The sequence below is a fragment of the Hypanus sabinus genome, chromosome 10, assembly GCF_030144855.1.
Source record: "Hypanus sabinus isolate sHypSab1 chromosome 10, sHypSab1.hap1, whole genome shotgun sequence".
NCBI lineage: Eukaryota > Metazoa > Chordata > Chondrichthyes > Myliobatiformes > Dasyatidae > Hypanus > Hypanus sabinus.
The window spans coordinates 86,106,101-86,120,417 of NC_082715.1; the positions used below are offsets into that span (position 1 = coordinate 86,106,101).

Consider the following 14,317-nt stretch of genomic DNA (forward strand, 5'->3'; position numbering starts at 1 on the left):
CCACGAAAGGGCATTCCACTAACAGAGCAGCATGAATGCAGAGACAGGCTCTTTTTCTTGGAGGACACATTTACAAAATTGAATTCAAGAGGATGACTAATCATGAAACTGCAGGTGGATTGCTCCATTTACTCTTGGAAAAGGAAATCACAGAAACATATGTGCAGCAAAAACTCCACTTCTGCCATTTTTTTTTACCAGCGCCAAGATGAACTTGCTCTTGATGGAGGTTGCCTTGTGTGGGGATGGAGAGTATTTTTTTCATCCAAGCTGAGAGCTGAAGTGTCGGAGCAGCCACTTGCTGTTCATCTAGACGTGGTCAAGATTTGTCTGGTGGCCTGGGATATATTAGCAGATTGAGGAGCTTGCAATGCACTGTTCAGGATGTCAAAATATCCCTTAAGAAAGTTGACCAGAGTTGTCAGAACCACTTCCTGCAGTCCCAGAGTCAACTCCTACAATAACCACAGAGGAGGCCCCAGAACCTCAGAATATGAGATTGTTTCACAGCCACAAATCTCACCTGCCAAACAGAATCAACATCCCCACCTGGTCAGGAAAGACGTTATCCCATAAGAGTAAGAAATCCTCCACAGCAATTAAACCTTTACCACTGAATGGGACAATTTACAATTGACCATGCTATGGATGTCAATATAGTAGTTGTATTATGTGCTATACTGTAGATACATATATATGTTTATAAATTGAATTGCATTCTACATTGAATTGAACTTACTAAGAAGGAACATGTATTGTGTATTTAATATCTATGCAATACTTGAGTAATATTTTAAACAATTTGATTTAGCATTCTTCATTTACATATTTCATTACAGATTATATGTAAACATACACGAATAGTATACATCATTACGCCACCACAACATGCATGCCTCACTATAACAAAGAATGAAATGCACATGTTAGCCCTGACTCAGTGCTTTTCTTTCGATTAATTTTATGTTTTGGAGTTACAAAACATAACAGATACCTTCCACTGTTGAAAGTTTAAAGTTCAGAGTAAGTTTATTATCAAAATACATTTATGTCACCATATAAAACCTGGACATTCATTTTCTTGTGGCCAGAACAGTAAATATAAGAAACTCAAGAGGATTAATGAAAGACCACACCCAACAGGACGGACAAACAACCAATGTGCAAAAAAACAACAAACTGTGGAAATGCAAGAAGAAAGAGAGAAAAAAAAGATAATAATAACAACAAAAAGAAATTAAAAAATAAATGAATATCGAGAACATAAGATGTAGAACACTTGAAAGTGAGTCCATAGGTGGTGTACTTCACTCATCCTATCACTGAACTAGGATTAAGAGTCTGAACCCACTGATGCAGGTCATGAGACTTGTGTACCCTCTTCCTGGTCACAGCAATGAGAAGAGAGCATAGCCTAGATGGTGGGGGTCCATGACAATAGATGCTGCTTTCCTGTGACAGTGCTCCATGCAGACATGCTCATTGGTGGAGAGGTCTTTCCCTGTATAATACCGGGCCATAGCCACTTTTGTAGGCTTTTCTCTACATTGATGTTTCCATACCAGGCCATGATATCATCTCCACCACACATTTATAGAAGTTTGTCAAAGTTTTAGATGACATGCTCAATCTGTACAAACTTCTCAGAAGGTAGAGGTACTACATGCTTTCTTCATAATGGCTTTATGTGCTAGGCCCAGTACAAATCCTCTGAAATAATAACACTGAGGATTTGAAGTTGCTGACCCTCTCAACAATGTGAAAAATTAATTCTGTTTCGCTTTCCACAGAAGCTGTCTGACCTGCTGAATATCTTTGGCATTTTTTACTATTCATTCTGTATAATTAGAAAGTGGGTTTCTAAAACTGTCTGGGAAAATTACCGGCATCCCCTCGGCTTCTGATAATGAAAACTATCTTGATCAACCTATAAAGTGCGAGAGGATCTGAATGATCCAGGCAGCATCTCTGGAAGGAATTGGACTGTTGATGTTTTGGGTCAAAACCCTTCACTGAGACTAGCTTGATATCCACTGGCTGTTTTCACCCACTCTTGCTTCCCTGTGGACAGTTGTTGGTGTTTAGCAATATGAGTTCAATTAGACAGAGCACTGCCCCACTCTGCACTGGCACAGATGTTTCAAAAAAACTGCAAGTCATCAGTTGGACATTGACATAGAGCAATGTCAGCTCTGTGCATTGACAGGAGAGGGGAGAAGACAGAGCAGCACACGCTTATGCACTCAGAATAATCCTGATGAAAAATTGCTTTTCACTGATCTGAGCTGATTTTGCATTTTAACAGCAGGCGGGGCAATTTGTTCCATTTATTTTACCACACATCACACATATCACTCTAGATATTGAAAAATCAATTACACTGTCACTTACTTATTTGTGCAGTGTTAAAATGTTTTATATCAATGACAAAGTTCTTCATTCTGAAGAATTCAGTAGTGTCTGTGGGTAATACAGAAAACAATACTGCCATCTCTTTCCCATATATTCAGTAATAGGATTGTAAAGGTGAATATGTTCATTACATAGGAGACAAAGACCCTTTGGAGTCAAAGTGAAAACAGATCTCTACAAAGTGATTTAAATTAATTACAAATACAAAATAATTGATTGCATAAGTATTCACCCCCTTCAAGTCAGTATTTGGTAGATGCACCTTTGACAACAATTGCAGCCTTGAGTCTGTATGGACAGGTCTCTATCAGTTTTGCACATCTGGACACTGCAATTTTTACCTTATGCTTCTTTACAAAACTGCTCTAGCTCTGTCAGATTGCATGGGGATTGTGAGTGAATGGTCCTTTTCAAATCCAGCCAAACTCTTAATTAGATTGAGGTCTGAACTTTGACTTGGTCACTCCAGGACGTTAACTTTGTTGTTTTAAAGCCATTCCTATGTAGCTGTCATTGTCTTGCTGGAAAACATATCTTCTCCCAAGTCACAGTTCACTTGCGGATGGCATCAGGTTTTCCTCCAGGATTTCCTGATATTTTGCTGCATTCAGTTTACCCTCTGCCTTCACAAGCCTTCTAGGGCCTGCTGCAGTGAAGCACCCCCACAGCATGATATAGCCACCACCATTCTTCACAGTAGGGACTGTGTGTTTTTGATTATGTGTGACGATCGGCTTATGCCAAACATTGCATTTAGAATGATGGCCAAAAAGCTTAATTTTTGTTTCATCAGACCATAGACACTTCTTCCAGCTGACTTTAGAAAGTCTCCCACATGCCTTCTGGCAAACTCTAGCTGAGATTGCATCTGAGTTTTTTTTTCCAGCTGTGGCTTTCTTTTTGTCACTGTCCAATAAAGTTGTAACTGGTGAAGCACTCGGGCAAGGTATGTGCAGTCTCTTTCATCTCAGCTATGAGAGTTTGTAGCTCCTCCAGAGCTGTCTTCGGATTCTTGGTAGCCTCCCTCACTAGTATCTTTCTTAACGGTCACTCAGGAATTGAGGGGATCCTGCTCCAGGCAGATGTACAGCTGTGCCATATTCTTTCCATTTCTGATTACATACATGACTGTACTCTAAGGGATATTCAATTACTTGGATTTTTTCTTGTATTCATCTCATGACTTGTGCTTTTCTATAACCTTTCCATGGAGTTGCTTGAAGTGTTCTTTTGCCTTCTCAGAGTAGTTTTTGCCAGGATCTTGACTCACCAACAGCTGGACCTTTCAGATACAGATGTATTTTCACTACAAGCTCAATTGAAACATCTTGACTGCACACAGGTGATCTCCATTCATCTAATTATGTGACTTCTAGTTCCAATTGGCTGCACCAGTGACTAATTGGTGTTTCATATTAGGGGGGGGGGGGTGAATACTTATGCAATCAGATATTTGGAATTTATATTTGTAATGAATTTAGATCACTTTGTAGAGACCAGTTTTCACTTTGACATAAAAGATTTTTTTTTCTGTTGATCAGTGTCAAAAAAGCCAAATTTAAACCATTGTGAATCAATGTTGTAAAACAATAAAACATGAAAACTTCCAAGGGGGGATGAATCCTTTTTTATAGGCTCTGTAAGTCACCACAGTGTATACCCCAGAGTTCTAAAGGAGGTGGCTGAAAAGATCGTGGAGGCATTAGTACTGATCTTTCAAGAATCACTAGATTCTGGGATGGTTCCAGAAAACTGGAAAATTACAAAGTCACTCCACTCCTCGAGAAGGGAGGGATGCAGAAGAAAGGAAAATATAGGCTAGTTAGTCTGACCTCAGTGGTTGGGAAAATGTTGGAGTCGATTATTACGCATGAGGTGTCAGGGTACTTGGAGGTAGCATAGTTTCCTCAAGGGAATATCTTGCTTAACAAATAAGTTGGTATTCTTTGAAAAAATAACAAACAGGATAGACAGCATCTTCTTTGACTTTCTACCATTAGGCATGAGACTATGATGCATAAAGACAAAAGTTGTCAGGGTAAGAAGTAATTTCTTCCCGCAGGCCATTAGACTTCTGAACTCCCAGTTATATCATATTCAATGTATCACTGGTTAATCTGTTCTGTACCTTACAATATTTCATATTATTGTACTTTAGGTTGTTATCTGTGTATGAGTCATCTGTAGATTTTATCCTTACCTTCATAAGTTATCATGTGTTATGTGTTTTACACTCTGGTTCAAAGAAACATGGTCTTGTTTCTATATGCATTATATGGTTAAATACATCTTGTACATGTAGGTAATCTAAATGACAATAAACATAACTTCACTTGATACTGGAGAGGGTTCAAAGGAGGTTCATGAAAATGATTCCAGGATTGAATAGCTTGTCATGTGAAGAACATCTGATGGCTTTGGGGCTGCATTCACCAGAATTCAGAAGAATGAGGGGTGACCTCATTGAAACCTATTGGATGGTGAAAGGCCTTGATGCTCTGAAGATGTTTTCTATTCTGTGAGAGTCTAAGACCAGGGGTTGCAGCCTTAGAATAGAGGGGCATCCTTTTAGAATGGAGATAAGGTGAGTGTTGAACCTGTGGAATTCTTTGCCACAGGCAGCTGTAGGGACCAAATCTTTATGTATATTTAAGGCAGAGGTTGATAGATTCTTGATCGGCCAGGGCACGAAGAGGCACGAGGAGAAGGCTGGAGGTTAGGGCTGAGAGGAAAATTGGAACACGATGAAATGGTGGAGCAGAGATAATGGGCAAAATGACCCCAATTCTGCTCCTTTACCTTGTGGTCAAGTGGTTCAGTTGTTATTCAGACCAATCATCAAAATGATGAAGAAATGTGATCAATGCGACTTTGACTGCAGAACATTTGTTGGTGTCAGACAGGGTGGTTTGAGTCTCTCAGAGACTACTGATCTATCCCAATAGTCTCAATTATATAAATCTATCCCAATTACTCACAATAGTCTCTAGAGTTTACAGAGAACAGTGCAAACAAAGAACAAAAAGGAAAACATCTAGAGAGTGGCAGTTTTGTGGGCATAAAGGCCTTATTAATGAAAGAGGTCAGAGAAGATTGGCCAGACTAGTTCAAGTTGACAGAAAGGCAACAGCAACTCAAATGACCATGTGAAGCAATAGTGGGGTACAGAAGAACTTCTCTGACTGCACAACATGTCAAAACTTGAAATGGATAGGCTACAGCAGTTGAAGACCATAAATGTACAGTCAGTGGCCATTTTCTTAGGGACAGGTAGTACCTAATAAGCCACTGAAAGCATTTCTGTCATGCAGTGTTAAAGAAGACATGCCTGCTCAAATATAGCAGTGAGATTTATTTATTTTTTATTATTCATGAAGGTTGCTAAAGATCATTTCTCAGTTTTTCTCAATTTTAATGAAGTGTGTTTTATATAGAAAACAACTTATCTGTTCTCTCCATGGAAGTTGACTGTTTAGATATTGAGGGTTTCTGTCATTTTCAAAGTCAACCTTTTTCAAGCATAAATAATAGATCCTGGGGGTGAACTACCTTTATAATCTTAATTACCAAATGAAAACTGCAGCAATGCAAGACTGAGCAGAAAATGTTCTTCCTTTTTCCTTGTGGCTGTGCTAATATTTAATTACCTTGAAGATTGCTGAAATGTCACCTTAGTCCAATACCTGCAACACATGTTTATTTCTTCGTGAGGAAGAATTCTAGAGGGAATTCCTAGAGTAATAGACATTTTGCAGCACAGATGGAGGATATTTAGCCCCTTGTGTTGTGCCGACTCCTTAATAAACACACACATTTAATTGTACAGACCCACATTTGGCTCTTAACCTTGTAGGTTTTTCATCTTCTAGTACTTATGCTTTGACAAAGAAAACTACATGCGTTTCTAATTTGATTGTAATTAGTTTACATAGGAACAAAGAATAGTCTATTCCATTCTTTTGAAAATTAATTATATCTGAGTAGATTTGGATCTTCATCTCTGCCATGGTTCATAATAACTCTCATTAACCCTTAACAAGCTAACACAAGTCTTGTTCTGAAATTTTCATCTGATTGCGTGGTACCCACATGACAGATTCAAATGTGTAAAAATTCAGAAAAAAATTTTGCAAAGTTTATTGCAAACATCAACTATTCTTCTGATATTGTCACTTTTCAAAGGCTATGGAAGATGAAAACAGACAGCATAACAGTTTCAGAATCCATTACCATTGTCAAATCTCTTTAACAGAAGACATGTCCATTCTTTTTCCAAACTCCTTTCTAGTTCAAGCCAATGTTAGCAATTTTCAGCCATTTATACACGGAATGTTTAAGTGCTTTGCAACATTACACTTAGCTTTCAGTAGCTGTCTATGAAACACAGCGATAAGCTTTGATGACAAGTGCCTAATGACTAAAAACTGCTAAATTGTGACCTTCCAAATGGATTCACACTCCAGCATAAAAGTCGCAACAGTGGCATCAATAACCAATTATAACATCTGGAGTCTGATGCCTGGAACCATAAGAGACTTGACTTGCATCAAACAGCTGCTGCTTGGCACAATCAGAATAAGGACAATGCAAGGGAAATTTAAAATCAAAATATGTATGGCATCAGTTCTAATTTATTGTCCAATTTGGAAAGTCAGCTCTCCATTCCCCTCCATATATGTTGTCTTGCACATTGAATTCCCTCAGTACATGTTGTGTGTTGCTCCAGATTCCAACATCTGTGCTCTGTAGGAAGTAGAGCAGAACCCAGGAGACATTTCAAGATGTTCAGGTGGCAGTAATATAAAGGGAAGCAGCTGCAAAAATGGCTCCAAAGTCCAGAAGACTCAACATTTCAGTTAACTGAGTGGTAGAGTGGACCTTTCAATTAATTTTCTTCTCGACAAATGACTAAGCAGGTGGCACAAGGCTCAACAGGCACGAGGTACAACCGTCACTCTGTTGTCAAGACTCTTGAAAAGACCTCTTGTGCAGTAAAATGGACTCTTAGCTATACTATCTACTTTATTATGATTTTGCTCTTTTTTTTTTGGCCTGCACTGCACTTTTTGGTAGAATTTACACTTCATTCTACATTGTTATTGTTTTACCTCATTCTAGGTCAATGTGCTGTGTAATGATTTGACCCGTATGAACAGTATGCAAGACAAACTTTAACTCTACAGTATCTTGGTACATGTGCAAATAATAACCCAAAACTAATGCCAATACCAGGAAAGGCAATTGCAATAATTGCTGCTGATCTTTCCCTCCATATCCAACTTTAAGCCCAGTGTTGCATTTTTCTACATATGAAGTATGTTTTATCCAGGGCAATGGATATGTTGAATGAAGCATCATTGATTTTAATGCTGGTATTTCTACTTTGCTTCAGTTACAGAGGATGCTAACCATTCCAGTTTACATCTGCTGGTCTGCAGAATTTGATGTATTTAGAAAATGTAAACTATTCACACTAGAATCTCATACATATGGATGTCTAATGCAGAAACCTGGAGCTAAAGGTTCTCTGATTTGATTTACTGCCACATTTAATTTTAATGTTAGCAGTTTGTGATTCTTAAAGGAAGAATGTGATGAACATCCATGTAAGCTAGTTAACCTTTCATCATAAACATAATTATTAATTATTTTAAATATTTAATAACTATCTCAATAGTGGTTCTCAATTGCATTAGTAATAGACTACTTTGCAAATAATGTATCATGTAGAATAATTATTCAACATGATAAACCACAAAGATCATAATGTTGTAGGGAGGGTTGTTGTTGACTGGATAAAACTGAGGAGATCATGGGGATAAACTATACTGAGTGGCCACTTTATTAGGTAATGAAAATATCTAATCAGCCAATCCCGTGGCAGCAACACACTGCATAAAAATATGCAGACATGTTTGAGAGGTTCAGATTAAACATCAGAATGGGAAAGAAATGTGATCCAAGTGAATTACATCATCAAATGATTGTTGGTGCCAGACGGGGCAGTTTGAATATCTCAGAAACTGTTGATCTCCTGCGATTTTCATGTACAACAGTCTCTAGAATTTATGGAGAATGGTAAAAAAAAATACCCAGTGAGTAACAGTTCTGCAGGTGATAACGCCTTGTAATGAGAGAAGTCAGAGGAGAATGGCCAGAGTGGTTCAAGCTGACAGGAAGGCGACAGTGACTCTAATAACTACATATTACAAGTGGTGTGCAGAACAACGTCCCTGAACACTCAACATGCTGACGCTTGAAGAGCATTGGCTACAACAGCAGAAGTCAACAAACATATACTCAGTGACAACTCAGTGAGTGTATAAACAAGGTTATTTTCCTGACCTCTTCCCGATCTGCTTCTGGGACATAGGCATGGATGAAATGACCAGAGTTTATTGCCCATACTTAGTTTACCTTGAAAAGGTGGCAATGAGCCACAACAATCACTATGTTAATGATATTCCTTTATTGCCTTTTCCCTTTTGCACTAAGTGCCTTCTCTAAATACTGTCTGTTTCAAACATTTTACGTGGCAGAGCATTCATATTTTTACCCATGATTAAACAAACTCCTCAACCATTTATTAGTACCATTTATTGCTGAAATTGTATTGTGAAGGGTTAAAATGATCTTTGAACCTTACTGTAAAATGAGATAATTTAACAAAGTTAACATTTAAAATATTAACTTGCAGATGAGTTAAGTGCTGGGATACACAATAGTGCTTTTTATTTTTCCACAACTCAATAATTGCTTTGGAAATGGTTTGAGCAGAAGGTCAAAGGAGAATTAATGATGGTAATTCAATCACAAACAAGAGAAAATCTGCAGGTGCTAGAAATCCAAGCAACACACAAAATGCCAGAGGAACTTAGCACGCCAAGTCACTCAAAATGCTGAAGGAACTCAACTCAGCAGGCTGGACCACAAAATTGCTGGAGCAACTGGTCGACTGTACTCTTTCCATAGATGCTGGCCCAAAATATCAAGAGTACTCTTTTCCACAGATGCTGCCTGGTCTGCTGAGTTCCTCCAAAATTTTGTATGTGAAGTAAGGATGGTAACTGCCTGTGCTCAATATTGCAGTGATAAAGCCATTCCTGAAGCAGGCTTTACTTTTTATTACCCTCTTTAGAGATATTTTCAATAAGTGGACAAGAGAAAATTGACTGTCAAATATGAAATCTAAGGAAAGCAACTATTTTAATGGGCAAAAGAAAAGGTAGAAAGAAAAGTAAATATTTGAAAAGGAAGTCCCAGAAAAACGGAATAGAAAAATGCTGTGCAATAAGAACGTAAGAAAATAAATCAGGCCTGCCCACCATTCAATACTATCATGGCTGACTTGTTTCAGACCTCAGCTCCTCTTTTGTGCCCATTCTCTACAGCCCTCAATTCCCCAATATTTCAAAAATGTTCTACCTCCACTGCAAATACCTCCAATCAATGAGCTTCCAAAATCCTCTGAGGAAATAAATTCCAGACATTCACAACCGTCTGCAAAAAGAAATCTCCATATTCTTTGGTTTTAAATAATTTCCCCCTTATCTCATATCTATGCCTCCTCATTTGTAACTCTCCCAACTGTGGAAATACCTCAACAGCTACCATGCCTTGAGCACAAATGACCTTCCCATTCTTCAAAACCGCAAAAAACATAGAGTGACTCAGCACATGACAGGTTCTTCAGCATAGCCTATTCATACTGACCATCAATTACCTATCTGTTCTAACCTTATTTAACTAGCATTCAATCCTTAGCTTTCCACTCTTGGGTAGACCAATTTTATTTTGTCCACTTATGATAGAACAATCCTCCACTCATGAATTGGCCAAATAAGTTTCTTCTTGACTGTTTTCAACGCTACAAAAATAAAACACCAACAGTCCTTAGGGTTTTGGCTGTACCAGAACAGGAAAATTACCCAGAATATTAAATGACTCTCCTTTTACTACCTACCTGTACTTTGATTTCACTTTCTTTTACATGTTACATGGCAGTATAAAGTTCCCAGTGAAGCCAGTGTGGCTGAAGTGAGTTGGAAATACACAAGCATTTTGAGCCCTAACTCTGTCTGCACAGTGGAGGGGCATGAAAGGTGACTGACATAAGTGCAGAAGATTATGAGAGACATAGATAGTGTGAACAGCCAACTCCTTTTTCCCAGGGTGGCAATGGCTAAGAATAGAGGATGTATATAAAGTGAGTACAGGAAAGTGTAGCAGAGATATCAGCGGTAGAGTTCTTTTATACAGTGAGTGGTAAGTGTTTTGAATAAACTGTCAGGAAGATGGTAGAGGCTGAAAAAATTAGGAACATTTAAGAGACTCATGGATTGGCACATGGATGAAGGAAAAATGGGCTAGGTAGGAGGGTGACATTAAATTGATCAAGGAGTAGGATTATAAATGTCAGTACAACATTGTGGTCTGAAGTGCTGTGCTATTCTATGTTCTAGATCAGACCTCAGCCCCAGCCTCTGGTTTCCTCACTCTGGCCAGCCCAGCCTGCAAGGTCTGTTCCAAACACCAATCATCCATTTATATGAAACCTACGCTGATTCCATTTTACTATCTTAATATTCCTATCATCTACACCCCCACAATACAAACACTCACCTGCACACCATGGGCAATTCACAGTGGCCACTTAATTTACTCGTGGATCTTTGGATGGTGGGGTGAAATTCAGGCAGGAGGAAACTTGTGCAGTCACAGGAAGAGCGTATAAACTCCGCACAGTCAGTTTTCTGGAGCAGTGAATCAGCCACTCTACTTGTTGCACCACACTGCCACCCCAGAAGAGCAAGGCTTAAAGATCCCTCCAGTCCCAGTAAAGTCATGGTAATCCCTGGTTTACTAGCTGGCCCTGTTAAAAGGCACAGTGAGAATTTTGCTAGCAATGGAAGATTAGGTAATCTTAGTTCTGGAATCAAGACAACATAGGTTTTTTCCCTTTTTCCCTCTGCAGACACTGATGGGAAAATAGCATGGGGTGCGTCTATCTATCTCCAATTGGAACGAAGGACTCAGAGAGAATCTTCCATTTCTGTTGTACACAGCTGTTCAATTAAAGCAAAGATTAGACAATAGAAAACTGCCCACAATAATAGGAGAATATTCTTGAAGCAGAGATTGGAAGATTGGGCAATACAAATACAAGTTCAAATTCAAGTTTAATTGTCATGCAACCATACACATATATACAGCTAAATGAAATAACATTCCTCTGGGTTTCAAAGTAGAAAATACAGTAAACACAGTTACAAACAGCACTTATAGTCGTAAAAATAACATTAACAGGTCCTGAAGTGGCATAGTCTTTAGAATGATGATTGATAAAGCCAAAATCAAAAATTTATTAAATGAAAGGCTTGTAAACATTAGATGAAGAGGATATAGAAGAGGACAAGAAGGGAAGTGCTAATTACAGTGGGGAACTGAGTTGAGGTGGCTGGTTCAAGTAGGGAGTGAACTAGTATTATTCAGTTGGACCAAATGGTCTAATCCTGTCCAATAGATTTCATGTACTACCATGAAAGCTTCACATCTTCTTGGAACACAGATTGCTTGAGTAAAAGCTTTGAGTATTGTTAGATGAATCTGGTCATCTAATTTATAAATTCCATTTATAAATTTAAGTCTGTATAGAGTAGTTAAAATTCAATGTGTGTATGTTATGTTTATGGGAATGCTATGTTGGTACGAGGATCATGGGGACACTTACAGGCTGCCCCCAGCACATCATTGAACTGTGTTGGTCATTGATACAAAATGATACATTTCATTGTATGTTCCATGTTGCATGTATGTTTTGATGTACATGTGACAGATTAAGCTAACCTAATCAAATCTAGTTAAAATAACAAGATGTTTATCTGTGTGTCAAATAATAATTTCTAGATTACATTTAGCTCTTCCAAAAGGCTATGTGGTTGGACTTAGTAGAGAATGGACACTGTATCACTAAAGAAACTCCTGAACATCATTCTGGCCTTTGCCAGAGAGCTGAACTCATCAGAAGCAACGATAGGAGACAATATAAATTTGTATGCATACTGCCATTAAGGAAAAAAATAATCAGGACTACTGGGAAGTTGGTCAATCCATGTTGCCTTGACTCCAGAACACAGATTCCCAAAACAAAGATTCTATTCCAAGCTCTGTCAACATTGCCAGGCAGAGAAAGGAAAATACTTAGACTTGTGCTCAGAGTGTCCTTGAAGGAATACAACATCCATAAAATTCTGGCGACTTCTAACCCATGACAAGCGTTCAATATAGTACTGAAGATCTCAAGTCTGTACAGTAGGACACAAAAGCCCTGAGAGCACACCAACTCATGACCTATTCACACACTCTGCTATACTATAGGCATCCGTTAGTCTCGTCAGACCATGTATTTGTGCCTTGGAAGGTTTTCCAGGTGCAGGCCTGGGCAGGGTTGTATGGGAGACCGGCAGTTGCCCAAGCTACAAGCCTTCCCCTCTCCACGCCACCGATATTGTCCAAGAGCCCATGGACTAGGACCCAAGCAGCTTAGCACTGGTGTTGTTGCAGAGTAATGTGTTGTTAAGTGCCTTGCTCGAGGATACAAACACGCTTCCTCAGCTGAGGCTCGAACCAGTGACCTGCAGGTAACTAGTCCGGTGCCTTATCCACTAGGCCAACACACACACCCTGCTAAGTTCCTCATTTAATTCATAAGACCATAAGACATAGGAGCAGAATTTTGCCATTCAACCCATTGTGTCTGTTCTGCCATTTGATCATGGCTGATTTATTTTCCCTCTCAACCACATTTTCCTGCATTCCCCCAGTAACCTTTGACATCCTTACTAGTCAAAAACTTATCAGCCTCTGCTTGTTGCTTGTCATATCAACACATTGCAGCAAATTCCATATGCATGAAGTGTATACGGTAAATAAAGTTTATCCTTGATCCTTGAATTATATCTAATGACATGGCCTCCACAGATGTCTCCAGCAATTAATTCAACAATTTCACCACCACTGGCTAAAGAAATTCATCTTCATCTCTGTTCTAAATGGATGCCTTCGATTTTGAGGCTGTACTCTCTGGTCCTAGCGGACTCATTTGTGGAAGAGACTGCAGTTCCCACATTGACCTCATTAACCACGTCAGAATTCACAAACCAGAGTAGATGCAACTCATTGATAATGCAAAATGATGCTTAAGAAGAATCAGAAGTCTCACTTCTCATTATCAAATAGTAATTTCACTTTTACGTTACCAATGGGGTTCAATATGCTGCTTTACAAATACAGGAACTGAATTAGGTCAGTTAATTCTTCAAGCTTCTTTGGTTATTTAAACTGACTGTACCAAATTTGTTTCATAGCTCTGTCCACATAACCTGGCTTTACAATTTGTAATTCTTTGATATGAAAATCTATAAATATGAGTCATGAATTTTTCAAGTGAGCCTTGGGCACAAAAGTGTTTTTTGGAAGAGAAAGAATTGTTTTTCAGATTTCCCCTCACGGAGCAGTGTTTTCAACATTATTTAGTTCTCGACATCCCTTCGAGAATAGATCTGCAATTCTTTTTAGATTTCTAAAAATAATTTATGTTTCATCTGGTAGGGCATCACGGTAGCACAGTGGCTAGCACATGCTATTACAGGTCTGGCTGCTGGAGTTCAGAGTTCAATCCCGGTGTACCCTTTAATGACTTTGTATGTCCTCCCCACAGAATGTGTTGGCTTCCTCCATGTGCTCCAGTTTCTGCCCATACTCCAACAACATACCTATTAGTAGGTTAGTTAGTCATTGTAAATTGACCCCTGATTAGTTTAAGGTGGAATCAGTGAGATGCTGGAGGTGCAGCTCAAAAAACTGGAATGGTCTATTCCACTCTGTTTCTCTAAATAAATAAATA

At 38.7% G+C, this 14,317-nt stretch overlaps 1 protein-coding gene across 1 annotated transcript in view; it reads right to left on the minus strand.

Annotated features, from left to right (window-relative positions):
* LOC132401336 (protein eyes shut homolog) overlaps nucleotides 1–14,317 on the minus strand; it is a 1,222,700-nt gene that overhangs the window by 1,167,625 nt on the left and 40,758 nt on the right. The window lies entirely within an intron of this gene.